We start from the raw sequence: 14,611 nt of genomic DNA, 5'->3' as shown, positions 1-14,611 counted from the left end.
TGCATCCAATTAATGAATAAAATATGGATGGAGTCCCTCTAAGCACCAGTTAGATTGTTAGTTTGTATATATTTAATTTTTTTAAATTTTTTAAAAGCATATTATTGCATCAAGATATCTCTCACTCTCAACACAAATTGAGAAGACAATTTTTTATAAATACCCCATTGTAAAATGTAAAACGGCCACCATTATTATGCAATAAAGTTATGCTTTTGGTGCTAGCATTTGGAGTGTAGTTATGCTTGCCTGAATGTGTCATTGTTTTCTGGATTTTATTCATGAGATTTTGATTGAGCCAAAGGTTTATTGCATTGTTTCTGGTTGTGCAATCTTTTAGTTTTGGTGTTTTCTATAGATATATGAATTTCGTTGACGTAACAAGCTTGAGAAGAAATCACCTGATTGTTTCTACATAGCTTTTTGTCTTGCATGAGCACACTTTTTGTGGCCTTGTGATTTGATGAAGAGTGAAACATCATTCAATTTGTTAAAGATTCTCACTGACAATTACATCAATGGATTCTAGGAAGTGTTGCTTCTATTTTCATTGGTTTCCTACCGATTTCTTCGAAGGTTTAACTCGCAGCGTGTTGTGCTCTATAGCTTATGTTCATTTAGGAATTTCAATTTCATGTTATTTTCTTTCAGTTTCACTATTTTCTTTGCTAACCCCTTGTTAGAATAGGACCTCATAGTAGTTACATTGCTAGAATTGCATTCATTGAAAAAATGGAAAATACAAAAATATTGTTCTTTTGGTGTGATATTTAGAGACAGAAAATAGATTTTACTTCAATTCCAAGACAAAAGAGTTTTTTTTAGAACCAGCAAAGGCATCCTTGTGAACACTCACATTTATCGTCTACTAAGCGGATTTTGGTACATTGCAAGACAAACACTGAACCTTGGAGTAGATCCTTAAAAATATTTTCTTTTCAACAGAGGAATTATGCAATGGATTCATGTCGTTGACCTCAATGCAAAATGAACGCCCAACACCTACTTCCTTCTCAAATCAATTAACTTGTATTTAATATTGTCTTATAGTGCTTTGAATATGTTAGGAATTCTCATCTACTCTAAACAAGTATTTGAAGTATGTACGGATTTGATGTAATCATCTAAATATTTGTCCTTTATATTGACAATTATACACTTATTTGTATGCCAACTATATTGATCAATGCAAAGGGATCTTGTAGGTCAATTTGCTAATATGTCAAAGATTCAACACTCTTTTTGCAATATTTAATAATGTTCTTGATTTTTGTCATTGTTATGAATAGTGGTGTTCTAGCTATGGTTGATAGAATACCTCCTTTATTTGGTGTTTTTTTGATCTCTAGTAGTGAATATTCCTCTAAATATAATTGCTACATATATTCAAATGTCTATTTCTAATCCTATAAAAAAATTGTGCCTTATCTTCTTCTCTGATGCTATCAGTAGTTGACTTTTATTGCTATTTATTTATTTTCTTTTAATTTTGTCATGGTTTATCCTCTTTTCTAAGCATATCTTGGAATCTCTAACCCTTTTATGTACTTCTTCCTTGTGTAAATATGCAACAATTAAAATCAAATGGCTAATTGCTCAAATATGCAGATCTAATAAATAAAAGGGGATGAAGGTCTAATCTCACATTCTCTCCAAAATGAGATTGAGTAGCTTTATATATAGCCAAGATGGAACTATGACCCATGTCCCATATTGATAAGTAGGAGATATTTTCCACAACAAGTCAAATTGTGATATTACTATCAGGATTTAACTCATGAAGCATGGCTCAATGAGTTTGACTCAAAAAAAATTACACAGTTAAATTTTGATCGTGATATCATAATGACCTATATTACTAATTACATCACTACTTAGATTCTTATCAAATATTACCTAAGGGTAATCATATTAATTCATACTATTTGGTTATTATGTGTATTTATATCTTAGTGTGTGTTTGTAGTGGTAATCTTACTGGTTAGCAATTTGTAGGATGCCTGTTGGTGGAATTATCATGTGGAAATGATTATTCAAAAGGATATATGTTATATTATTAATTATGTGTCTCGCTAGGAAATTGATAAGGAGATGTCCAATGTAAATGACTGGTTCAACATTGGTAGATTGCATCCAGCTAGAAGCCATGTTAGCAAAACAATGTTGAACCCTTATTTCAATGTTCATGTCCCATTATCTCAAAATCATATGTGTTTGTCTTTTCTCTTTGACAATAGTCAACAATATAGTAGACATGATATATTTTCTTCTTGGTTATGATTTCATTAATCATACTTTAAATCATCAACTAGTATGATTAGTAATTGAAATATTATATCTATATATACTTTATTATTCATCGTTATCACCAATGTAATAACATTATAATTAATAATGATTATTAATATTATTAGATTATATTTATTATTTTTAATGTAATAATATTTTATATTATATTTATTATATTCATTATATTTATATTTTCTCATTAAAAATTTTATTTAGACAAAAGGGGACATTACATCATATCTCACCTAATTAGGGGGAGCATGGTCATAACCATATAGAGTGCCACTCACAGGTGGAACTGGTATTTGTGAACCACCTCCATGAGGTATATCATATCCCCAAAGTGGCACTTCTCATGTTTGAATAAGTGGGGAGATTATGTGATGAGCTAATTAATGTCAATAGGAGAGGGAGTGTTGTAGCCTATGGTGCTAGTTTTAAAAATCCCAATGCTTGTGAATCTCGTAGGCCTAGCGTGTATTGAATGGAGATTTCTTAAACTTCTTATACAAGTTTCTAATTTTCTTTCAACAATTATTTTAATCTATATGTCAATGATTATTTGCACTTGGAATAAGGAAGTGCTCCAAGCATGGAACTAGAGGGGTTTCACAAAATAGGGACAAAGCCCTTTAATCTTTCCTTCATGTCACTTACAAGGGCTCCTCCACTACTATATAGTCAACATAAGTATTCTTCTCTAGGAGATGGTAATGCATCTTATGTCTTTTTATTTATCTAATGCCTCTATGTTTTGACACATAGAATAAGCCATGTCTATTATGTCTCACATCATGCAGGGTCACAAAGATAAAGGAATGGAGATTTATAGATAAACTCTTGACCTTAGCAATTCTGTAGGACAATACAATTTTGGTATTTCATACTTGCAAGGGACATGTGGGGCTAATTCAATACATGAGCCTCATTCTTGCATAATTTGGGATTATATGTAAATATTAAATCTTCATCAAGCGTGATATTCAATATTTTTCCAAAATTAGTAGATAATTTTACAAAAAATATTACATTATTTATTTACCACATTTTGTAAAAACCTCATAGCTATCATGCTCAAGTTCTTCCTGAGTGTCATTTCATCATTATTGTCCTCTTTCTTGGACATTTTTTCTCATTTTGGCTCTGCTTCTTGGTCTAATTCAATGACCATTCCTTCTTCAACTAATTGAACCTCTATCTTAATATATCCCTCAACATTTTATCATTTTTAGTGTCAAACTTATGCTTGGCTTCTTCCTCTTCCTGCTTCCTTTTCAATTACTCTAGTCTCCTTCCTCTTTCTTCATTCTTTTCCAATGCATTCTTCAAATTTCTTATTTATTCTAGCATTCTCTCCTCCTCTTCTCTATGTCTTCTCTTTTTTTCTTCCTTCTTTCTCCTTTATTGTTCTTTTTGTCTTTGCAAGGTACCCTTGTAGCACACCCATGCTCTCCAAATTTCTTCCTCCTGTGGTGTCATCCCTTATGTATCACAAACACAAACTTCCTTTAAAATGTCACCAAATTATCAACCGCAATCAAATAAACACAAATTTTCTTTTTCTCCTACTCTAAAAAAAATCTTACCCACAATAATTGCAATACTTCTACCTAATCCAAACTTATGCAGCTAGCACAACTGTGCTCTGATACCAAATATGATGCAAGTAGTGGGGTTTTAAATAAATTCACCTTCCAAAATCACCTCTACCTTTACTTCACCAAACAAGGCTGAATATCTACCTTCCCTACACACAACACGCCCACTCCCTTACACCCTCCAGGATCTTTTACAATCACCACAACCAAACTACTTCCAAGGGGTTCAACTAATCATAAATAATGTGATTTGAGACATTCATATGGTTTCTTTTACTCTAGTGGGATCCATACACCAACTCCTATCCATATATAATGAGGGCTCTCTCTAGTAGCCCTATTCTTGGGGTTTTTAGGCAAGAATACAAAATATTTCAAAATGACCTTAATACCTAAAGGAGGATCAAGATACCTATTAATGCAATTTGGGGATATCTAGCCCAATAGTTGTTATGGTAGCAACCACTATTGGAACCTTTGATAGATTTCTTATTAAACAAAGTGATGTTGTGGATCGTAAACAAAAATAAAATGCGTTATATTTGATAAAATAGGTACCTCGCAAAGTAACAACATCATGTATTTCTGATTTGAGAGAGTTATCTTGCAGGGTAACAACATCAAGTATTTCTTATTTGAGTAGTGCAAGAAATGAGTAATAATAACACTATTTTTGGTCATAAGTTTGAAGATGAAGATGTGATTGAAGAAATTCTTGTAGAAATAAAATGCATTGAAGGCAATGTTTTTGTGATAGGAAAAGAAGTCATTCAAGATGTGGAAGCTAAGATGATGGACTTTAAGGGTCCCTTTTTTAATGAGAAAATTGAATGTGTGTATGTCATCTTGAAAGAGGAGATTAAATAATCAATACCTTTTTCGAAGGTGAAATTGACGAGGATGTTGCAAGTCAAAGAAGTGGTGTGTGATGTCTCATAAAATGAATGAGAAAAGAGAATGAAGTTGAAGTTGTAGAAAAGGTTGACCAAGGATCTAATGAAGAAGAACCATTTCTAGGAGAAGAGATTGCTATAATTAAAGAGAATGAAAAAGAAGATGACTTACCTAAGGAAGTTGTAGTCAATGAGAGGTGATGAAGAAGATAGTATAGTAGGTGCATTGAAAGATAGTATGTGGCATACATGGTTATGATTTATATAAATAAAATGTTCTTTTTAATATAATCCATCATTTTTTCTAAATATTCTCTTATAGAATAACTATGTACCACAATCGCCTAGAAATTCTTGTGTAAGGATGAGGAGATTTGTCCCCACTATTGTACACTTGTCACCCTGCACACATCTCCTGACAATTATTATAGTACTCGCATATATTTTGAAAAAATATGGTAACACTTTTGTCTTTCTGAGAGAATGCATGGAGGCATATTGCAAAGATTGTTGGAAGATGAAGATTTAAGTGTATTACTTAAGAAATTTTTTAGTTTACTTAAACATAGTTCTTTCTCAAAGAACATAAGAAAGCACATTATGATAATTTTGGGACACATTTGAGACTTGAGAGCATTAGGGACAATTTATACTCCATTTTCCTTTGATTTGTGCAAGTTAACTATTGTGAAACTTATATCTTTTGAGTTCCACAATGGAAAGTTTCTATTTGCATGCATTTAAATTTAGATCCTCGCTCTATAAAATTATGATTTACTTTTAAGTTGGACATTACATACTAGATTCGCACCCTGAACCCTTGAACCAGGTTTGGATTCGCAAACCAAACCATGCAATATTCACCCAAGGTCCATGTTCAGACCTATGGGCCTCTCTAGATCCTGCACCAATCCCAAAGGACCTAGGGCTGAAGGAGAAATAATTTACAATATTCTTCATTATTTATTTTAGCATATGGAGTATGTGAACAACTCTCAAACTGAATAGTCTAATAATACTTCTTTAGGAAAAGAGAATTTAGCTGGAAAGATAGAGATTCTTCTTCCACTTTTTTGTCAACATAAGTAGATTTTTTATCATATATCTTGGTCTTATATCTTTTAGAATGCTGGTATTTTTCTCATTGAGCTCATCAACATAATTCTCTTCTATATTTTTCAAGTCAAAGCACAAGAAGAATATGCTTTCTTCAAAATGTAATTTGGAATAAGTATTTTTTTTCTTTTTGTAACCATTAATTTTCATGATGTTGGTATTGTTTTAAAATTTTGTTTGCACTTGCACTTAGTTATTAACAAAATAATCTATTATGATGACTGATCAATAATGAACACTTTCATGATTCATGAACATTTAAAAATGTTTCAAACTTTAATGAACTATATTTTGAACTGTCATTTGTATTTTAGTAATTCAGTGCAATGATTTTCTTTAGTAAGGTGAGCATAAATAAATGATCAAACATCATAGAATCATTATATATTATGAAATGATTTAGTTTTATAGTTATGTATATTTCTCTTTATATATCATTATATACACACACACACACACACACACACACACACACACACACACACACACACACACACACACACACATCCACCCACAAACCCACATAATAGGGAAGAAATAATGAATCCACAATTTGGGTTCTCATATTGGAATCCCTCCCCAAACTTGAACTCGAACCGATAACTTAGGGTGGACATTTAGATTTTTTTGGTTGTTATGGCGATGACTCAAGTTGTCTTTCTTTCTTATTTTTGGTCTATTTGTTGGAAACATTCTCTATCATCATTTAGGGAACAATAAATTGTTTAATTTTGGTGATTTATGTGCATACATGTATGGACTAAAGGGTTTTCTGTGTGGTTCCTATGGTATGATATTTTTACAAGTGAAAAATACTTTGGAATTTTATTACTTTTTGTGCTTTATTTCACAATGGATCTACATAATTATACTAGGATAAGATATTAATCTAACATTTTTTTAGTGTTTATGTATTGACGTCTTTTGCAAGTGAAGAATTCTTCAATTATTCATAATTTTGTTGGGTCTACATTTGAACACCACTATATATCAAATCTTCACGATAAAAGGTTCAAAATTTTGTCTCAACATTTTTTTGTTTGCAAGGTTTAATGCTGATAAATAATATTTAGTTGGTATTTAGTGGCTACCATTTTCTTAGCAATGGATAGTAGGAATAGTTGAATCAAACATTGATCTTACCGAATAAAATGTTCAATGATCCACCGATCTTTTCTTTTTACTATTTGTTTATGTTTTTTTTGGGGGGTGACACAAATATTTAGATTTTTAAGAAAATTGTTGTTTAGTTGGACTTCTTAGCTGCCAAATATTGACAACTTTGTTTTGTTTCTTGTGTGGATTATTTCAAATTTGTCATGTCAGAGGCACACTATCATAGATTACAAATATATTTAGAACCACCAGGTAGTATTACTCACACATCTAGGATGTTGGGATGCTTCCCTATGTTACACTACATTTATAAAAGTACAATATGAAACATTTAATATCCATCATTTCAAATAGGAAACTTTAGTAATTTGAGTAAATAAGCATTCCTTCCAAGGTTAGCCATGTTAGTTGGTACTATCCTATATATATTTGTAATTTTGGATCTCAGATGTTGCATGTAGTAACATGAAGACCTTGGAGCACTAGAATCGGTAAAGGAATTTGCAAAGTAGTTGTTGGTTGCAGTGTCAAATACATTGAGAACTTCTATGTCTAATGCAAGTATGTTCTGATTCACTTTGACGGGATTAAAGCATACTTATGTCACCATAAATGAAAGAGATAAATCTAGGATCTCTAATTACTGGCAACCCTCTAAGGCACCATTTTTGTGGGAACTAACTATTTCTTTAATGCCTAATGTTTTCCTAAATTTTTCTAACTCCTTTCAATTGACTTTAGTTTCTCGTATCATCATTATGTCTAAATTAGTTATTGTAATGCAATAGTTTATGATCCACTACTTGCTAGGGGAATTCATGTCCCTGACATTCCAAGTAAGGAGACTCATGGCTCCTTTGGAAGGACCTTCCTTGCATAAAACATAGATGTTAATTTAGCCCGCTCCTATGAATCTTCACATTTGGTTCTCAACTTTGACCTAGATTTTCTACCTCTTTCCTTGGTCTTCTTGGCACAATCAAGAGTTTTCATTCCACATTCCAATTGTGCTATTCCAAATGTCTCATTAAAATTATTGTTTTAAATGCTATTATTATTTGTGTTGTCTCATCTTGTTCACCCTCCTCAAGTTCCAAGATTTTTGAGCTTGATAAGGTTGTCAACAATTTCTTCTACAACTTTCTCCATGAGATTGTTAATTATTTAATTGATGATTAATTTAATGTCATTTTTCTCATGCTTGTCATTTTTTGCAATCACAAATAGAGCCATCTTTTTTCATTAAATCTACTAATAATCTAATATGCTATTATGTAATTTTTAATACCAAAAATCATTTGAATATTTTTGGGCCACTTCTTTTGTTTTGTACATAGATTACAAACATTTGAAAAGTTTCCTAGACATTTCAAGATGGATCGTAGTCTACAAATGTGAAGGGACATTTCTTATAATTTCTTACTTTTTATTAAATTAGAAGAAATGAAAGATGTTTCTTTCTCATCCCACTATCCCCAAAACATTTCAGGGATGACAATGAGACCCCTAAAGACCAAAACAAAAAAAAAAAAAAAGAAGACACCTGTCCATGTAACATAGAAATTTCTTATCCCTGCATAAAGACAACCTCAATGAATTGAGAAACAAATTTCTAATCATTACACTACCCATCACTCCATAACAACATACAATTTAACAGTCTTAACTATGCCAAAAATATGTTATTCTAGACTGGGTTATACATAAAATATAGAACAATAAAAACTATGAAGCATGCAACTTTAGAGAGAATTACTCCCGAGCTTAAGCCCAAAGTTTGAATGGCTAAGTTATCCAATATCTTCTAAAACTAAGAACGTCTTTCCTTTATTATAGCTTCAAATTTAAATAACCTTAGATGAAGGCCTTGCTTTATAAGTAATGTATTTTAAGCGTCTCTATTTACAAAAACGCTATCGTTTGACGATGTAATAACCTGATAAAGTTTCCATGACTATCTACACTCTTTTTTTCCAATTGAACAATAAACACCCACACAAATGTAGTAGTCATTCTCCATATATTGCATTGACTATGGTATATATTTTACTGTCCTTATCTCTCGTAAATTTTGTTTCCAGGGTGCCATGTTTGATAGCATAAAATTTGTAATGCAGAATTAGTCATCATTATTTACAAGTGTATTTATGCTTATCTGCACTGCATAAAAGATAGTTATCATATAGAATTCAGATAAAATTTATTGAAAGACACATAGCTTTATTTGTCTCAATCTTCCAACCTTGGAATGGCTTGGAGATCATTTAAAGCAAAAAATAACACCAAGCAGCAAACAGGACTTGGGAGTGTGCACAAGTCAAAGGCCAGGAAATAATACATCTGATTGTCTAGGCTATCCAGTAGTGTTTAAGCTGGAATACCCCGAACATACTTCATATAATGCCAACTTTGTTCGCGTATGCTGAGCCACAAAGCACTCTTTCTATACTACATTTCTCCTGCATGGAAAATGTTTCTTTGCATATGGAAATCCCAGAGTTATGTTGAATTTTCAGTTCATGATCAAATTGCTTTAAAATATCCAGATATATCATCTTTATAATTTATCATATTCGAATGTCACTTGAGGTGCATGGTCATTTCTGATGTTGTTTGTTGTGTTTGTTACAGGACCGAGGGAGTTGAGAGTCAGGGAAACAAACTACACCGCGTACCAGGGAATTTCCCCAACCGAAATGTTTGTTCGAACCCCTGTTGACAGTTGAACAGTGCATATGTTTGGGGGTTTCTAGTTATGTGCCTTTCGCATGCTTCCATGTTTTGCATACATGTCTACTGAGGCAGTTGCAATGGCAACATTTGGAAAATGTGACTAGATATCCATGCATTCCAAGCTATCTAGAATGAATTACATCTTATATCGCATGATACTTGTTCTTTGTGACTACTTGTACAATTCGATTTTCCTATTGGATTTTTGACATGGTCGGACAAGCGTTGGACCGTTCAAACCTGTTTTGAACATATCTTGCTGTGATGACATTTCATGAGTTGACGTGCCCTGTCTATGCTTCCACATCTTGCACGCATATTTACCAGGCCATTTGCATAATGATGATTCCTTCCTCTTTCTATAGATTTTTTTCCCAGTCAAAACTTTGCCTTTGTTAGTTTCCTGCACCCAACGGACTTCGATTTCTAATTCTGAATAAAGAGTGTCAAAACAGTTCATAAAAAGGGAGAGCTTCTGGAATTACTTTCTGTGCTTGTAGCAATTGATTTCCTCAAAATCAAAATATTATGTAAAGTCGTGGCTAAATCTCTTTCAAAATCATCTATGAGTTTCTTCTTCCCGTTTCTCATGCATTAATTGTAATTTTGTGGTTCTTAGAGATGTCGAAACACGACTACATTTGGGCCCAAATTGCAATAGGAGGCCATTGCAATTGCAAAGGCCACCCATCGCCCAAGCGACAGAACCATGAAATAGCTCCGGTCAGATGGCCGTCAGACTTTTTTTTTTTTGTTGCAAATTGCAACCTCAAGAGTGTCCATCGCAATTGTGATTGATAAAATTGTTGAAATTTGGAAGAATTATGGAGCAAGAGTTCATATTGATGCCCTCACAATTGCAATGGATAAAACTATCATAATTTGGAAGAATGAAGGGGCAAGAGTTCATGTTGATGATGTCGCAATTGCAACATCCTTGTGACAGTTGTGTTGTGGAAGCGGCGTTGATCTATCGAATGTAATCATAATAATTGCGACGGTATTGCGATAGTTGTGTTATGCAAGTGATAGCTAGACGTCGGAACACACTATCACAATTACAATGGATAGCTAAATTATTTTTAAAAAATATGTTCCTCAATGTTTAATGATATGCATCCAAAGACAAGAACAATTTTTTGACTTTTGTATTTGAGGTAGGTTGATCCTTTTTCAGCTTGACCTATCTCTTTTGTACTTGTTGTTTCCAAAATAGTGGTTAGTGATTACTTCTAGATGTATATACAATATCCTAGTGATATTGACTTGCTATGGCACCTCATCTTAGATTTTCAATGGTGTGTTTCTAAAAGTGAACAAAGCAACAATGAACATGTTGCATTGGGTTGAGCCATATGTGACCTTTGGGTATGTTCTTGGTCAGTTATAAGCATTATGTAGATCAGTTTTTACGTATTCAATAGATTCTTGTGTCTAGTATTATTTAATTCTCTTGATTAATTCTTTCTAGATATCCAAATATAAAAAGCATAAGAGATATGATTTACAAAAGTAGTTATGTAAAGGTTGATAAGCAGCGGATTCCATTGACTAGCAACTCTGTCATTGAAAAGGTACTTGTGTTCATGATGCATTTTTGTATTAGTCAGTATGATTTCCTAGTGCTTATTGTTTCTACCTTGTTGTTTGTCAGTAGGTTTTCAGTAAATATGACATAATCTAGATTGAAGATCTTATCCATGAGTTTGTTAGTGTTGGCCCCAACTTCACAAAACTGAATAACTTTTTGTGGCCATTTAAACTCAGAACTTCATCCAATGGACTGAAGAAGAAATGCAACCACTACATTGAAGGTGGCAACGCTAGCAATCATGAAAATTCATACATTAAGATTAGACTTCTTAACAAACCCTATTCCATTGGGAATGCAATCTATGTTGGCCTCCTTTCCTCTAACTCAAAACTTCTTAACATACCGTATTCCCTCCTCAATCTAGAATTGTTTAGGCTTAGTATAATTGGCCCTTTATAGCAATAGCTTGACTAGTACAATCCCACTAGAATTGGGCAAGCTCTCTAGCCTTGAGTTTCTATATCTATAGGGCAATCAGCTAAAAGGTATCTTCCAAGCCACTATTTCCAATTGTCCCCAACTAAGTAGGCTTGATTTGTCTTTCAATCATCTCAATGGAGAAGTACCATTGGATTTCAATAGGACTTCAATTCTTCAAATGACAATCCCTTCAACTAATCAACTCATCAGTGAGAGAATTGTGACAATCCCCATTCTTACAGCCATCTAGAATTGTACAAGTCTTAATCAATTATAGATTGATCACAATCATTTGACTAGATACTTGGTAAAGAAACTCCCCACTAATATGAGGTACCCTAATTTATCTTCTAATCTCCTTAGGGACCACATCCCATCCTCTCTAAGAAACCTTGAATAAGTTGCAAAGACTCTTGTTGGATAACAACTAGATAGAAGGAAACATACCCAATGAAATCGCAGAAATAAAAATCCTTAGGAAGCTATATGTGATTCCTAATTTTATTTCTAGAGAGATCCCTTGAACAATTGGTTTCCTTCAATAGTGAACACATCTTGTGCTCAACCACAACCAATTCTCCAGGAATGTCCCTGCAAGTTTGGGGAAATGCTACAATTGAAATTGTTGGAGCTCTCCAATAGTAAGTTCAGTGGATGTGTCCCATGAAGTGTATAGTCTTTCTAATTTACATATATATTTTAATTTGTTATAAAAAAAATCCAAAGACCTCTTCCTCGAGAAATTGAAAAGATGATTCATGTTCAAGCCATTGATGTTTTAGTTAATAGATTAGAAGGTTGAATTCCAGCCACTCTAGGAAGTAATGAACAAATTGATATCTGAAGATTTCATCAAATTAATTAGAAGGTCCAATACCAAATTCTCTCAATGAGTTAAAGATTCTTGTGAGCATGGATTTTTCTTCCAACAAATAGTCAGGTTTGATGTCCACCACTCTAAAGTTCTTGCAAATGCTTCAATTCTTGAATTTGTCTTTCAATAACTTGAGTGGATAGATCCCCAAAGATGGCATATTTTAAAATTTGATTCTTGCATCATTTAGGGGAAATGTGGGTCTATGTGGGGAATGGATCTAGTTGCCTCCATGCTCTATGAGTAGAGAAAGAGGGGAATGGGATGGAATTATTGGCTATATGGTGAAGAAGCAAAAGGAAAAGAATTCCATATCACAAGGATCTTTACTATGATGACAGGATAAAAAGGAACAAAAAAATCTCGGCTACTATTGCATATTAAGGCTCTTCAAGGTACATATATGTTATCTTTAACTATAAGCCTCACTAACCTTGAAAGACCGGTTTGTCTAGCTAACATATGCTTATCTGAATCTGTAGGATACCTACAATAAAGAGCACACATAACACATTGTTTAATAGTTTTCAAGGCCTTGTTTTCATAAATTGCCAACTTTAAAAGGTCGAGCTATATTAACATCAATAAACTTCTAATGTACCTCACAAAATCTGCAAGACCCTTCTTACCTATCAAATTCTACTATATATTACTGATAATACAAATGTTTCTAGCAGATTAACAAACAATACTTCTATTTTACTAATGAGTAAAAAAAATAAAAAAGACTAGTTGTCCATTTCTAATAAGTAAATCAGAGAATATCTATATGTTCAGATGCACCTATCCAATGGACTAGGTTAGAATATATACATATATACATATGTATATACATATGTACATACGTATATACGTACGTACGTACGTACGTACGTACGTACGTACGTATATATATATATATGTATATATACATATGTACATACGTATATACATATGTACATACGTACATACGTATATACATATGTACATACGTACATACGTATATACATATGTACATACGTACATACGTATATACATATGTACATATGTATATGTGTGTGTGTATATATATATATATATATATATGTATATGTATATATATATATATATATATATATATATATATATATATATATATGTATGTATATGTATATATATAGGTAAAAGTACAAACCTATGTCACCCTTTTGTAAAGGAAAAGATTAACAAAGTATAACTATTCAACTTCAATGACATAAAATTGGTATTATTATTTTGAATTTAGAAATGAAGTAAACTAATGAAATGTGTAGAAATGGATGAATTAGGGGATTATAATTTTTAATAATTATTTGGAATAACAATTGAAATGTTTTCCTAATTTTTATAGATAATTTTTAGGTGCTAAAATATGCAAAAAAAATAGGGGTTGTGAGGTCCCTCCTCGTATGTACTTATCAAATATGAATTTCTCAATTAAAACCGTTATAGGAGATTGAAATAGTTACGAAGTAATGTTTTATGTTGTGAATGTCATAATGGAAATTGAGATCGGTTGATACATCCATATTTTAATACTCAATGATTCAAGAACTGCTACATTATCTTGACCGTTTAAACATTAAAATTTCACTAATGATGATACAAGGTGTTTTCACCTAATGATGATGATGTTAATTATGGTACCTTAATTATTAGGTTATACGCATACAAATAGTTCAGTATTCTTTATTGGTGATGTTTATGATATTTAGGTATATGAATGCCTAATGATGATTATTCTAGTATTTTAATCTGAAAGAATGAATAACTTATGTTATATTGATTATATAATTACTAATGACTAAATGTGTGTAGCGAAATTAGAAAGGGTTATTTAAATGAAAGATTTATGTTTTAATTTATGTGATTATCTTGATGAGTTATATATATAGGCATGTGATTTTCTTGAGCTACTGATGTGTGCAATGAGTGTGCAGGATATTATGGCCAGAAAATCTAACAGGGAATTGGAACTAAA

The sequence above is a fragment of the Cupressus sempervirens genome, chromosome 5 (assembly GCF_028749045.1).
Source record: "Cupressus sempervirens isolate cs-2001-9-10 chromosome 5, ASM2874904v1, whole genome shotgun sequence".
NCBI classification, from domain to species: domain Eukaryota; kingdom Viridiplantae; phylum Streptophyta; class Pinopsida; order Cupressales; family Cupressaceae; genus Cupressus; species Cupressus sempervirens.
The sequence above is the reverse complement of the archived record's forward strand: the minus strand, read 5'-3'. Positions refer to the sequence as shown.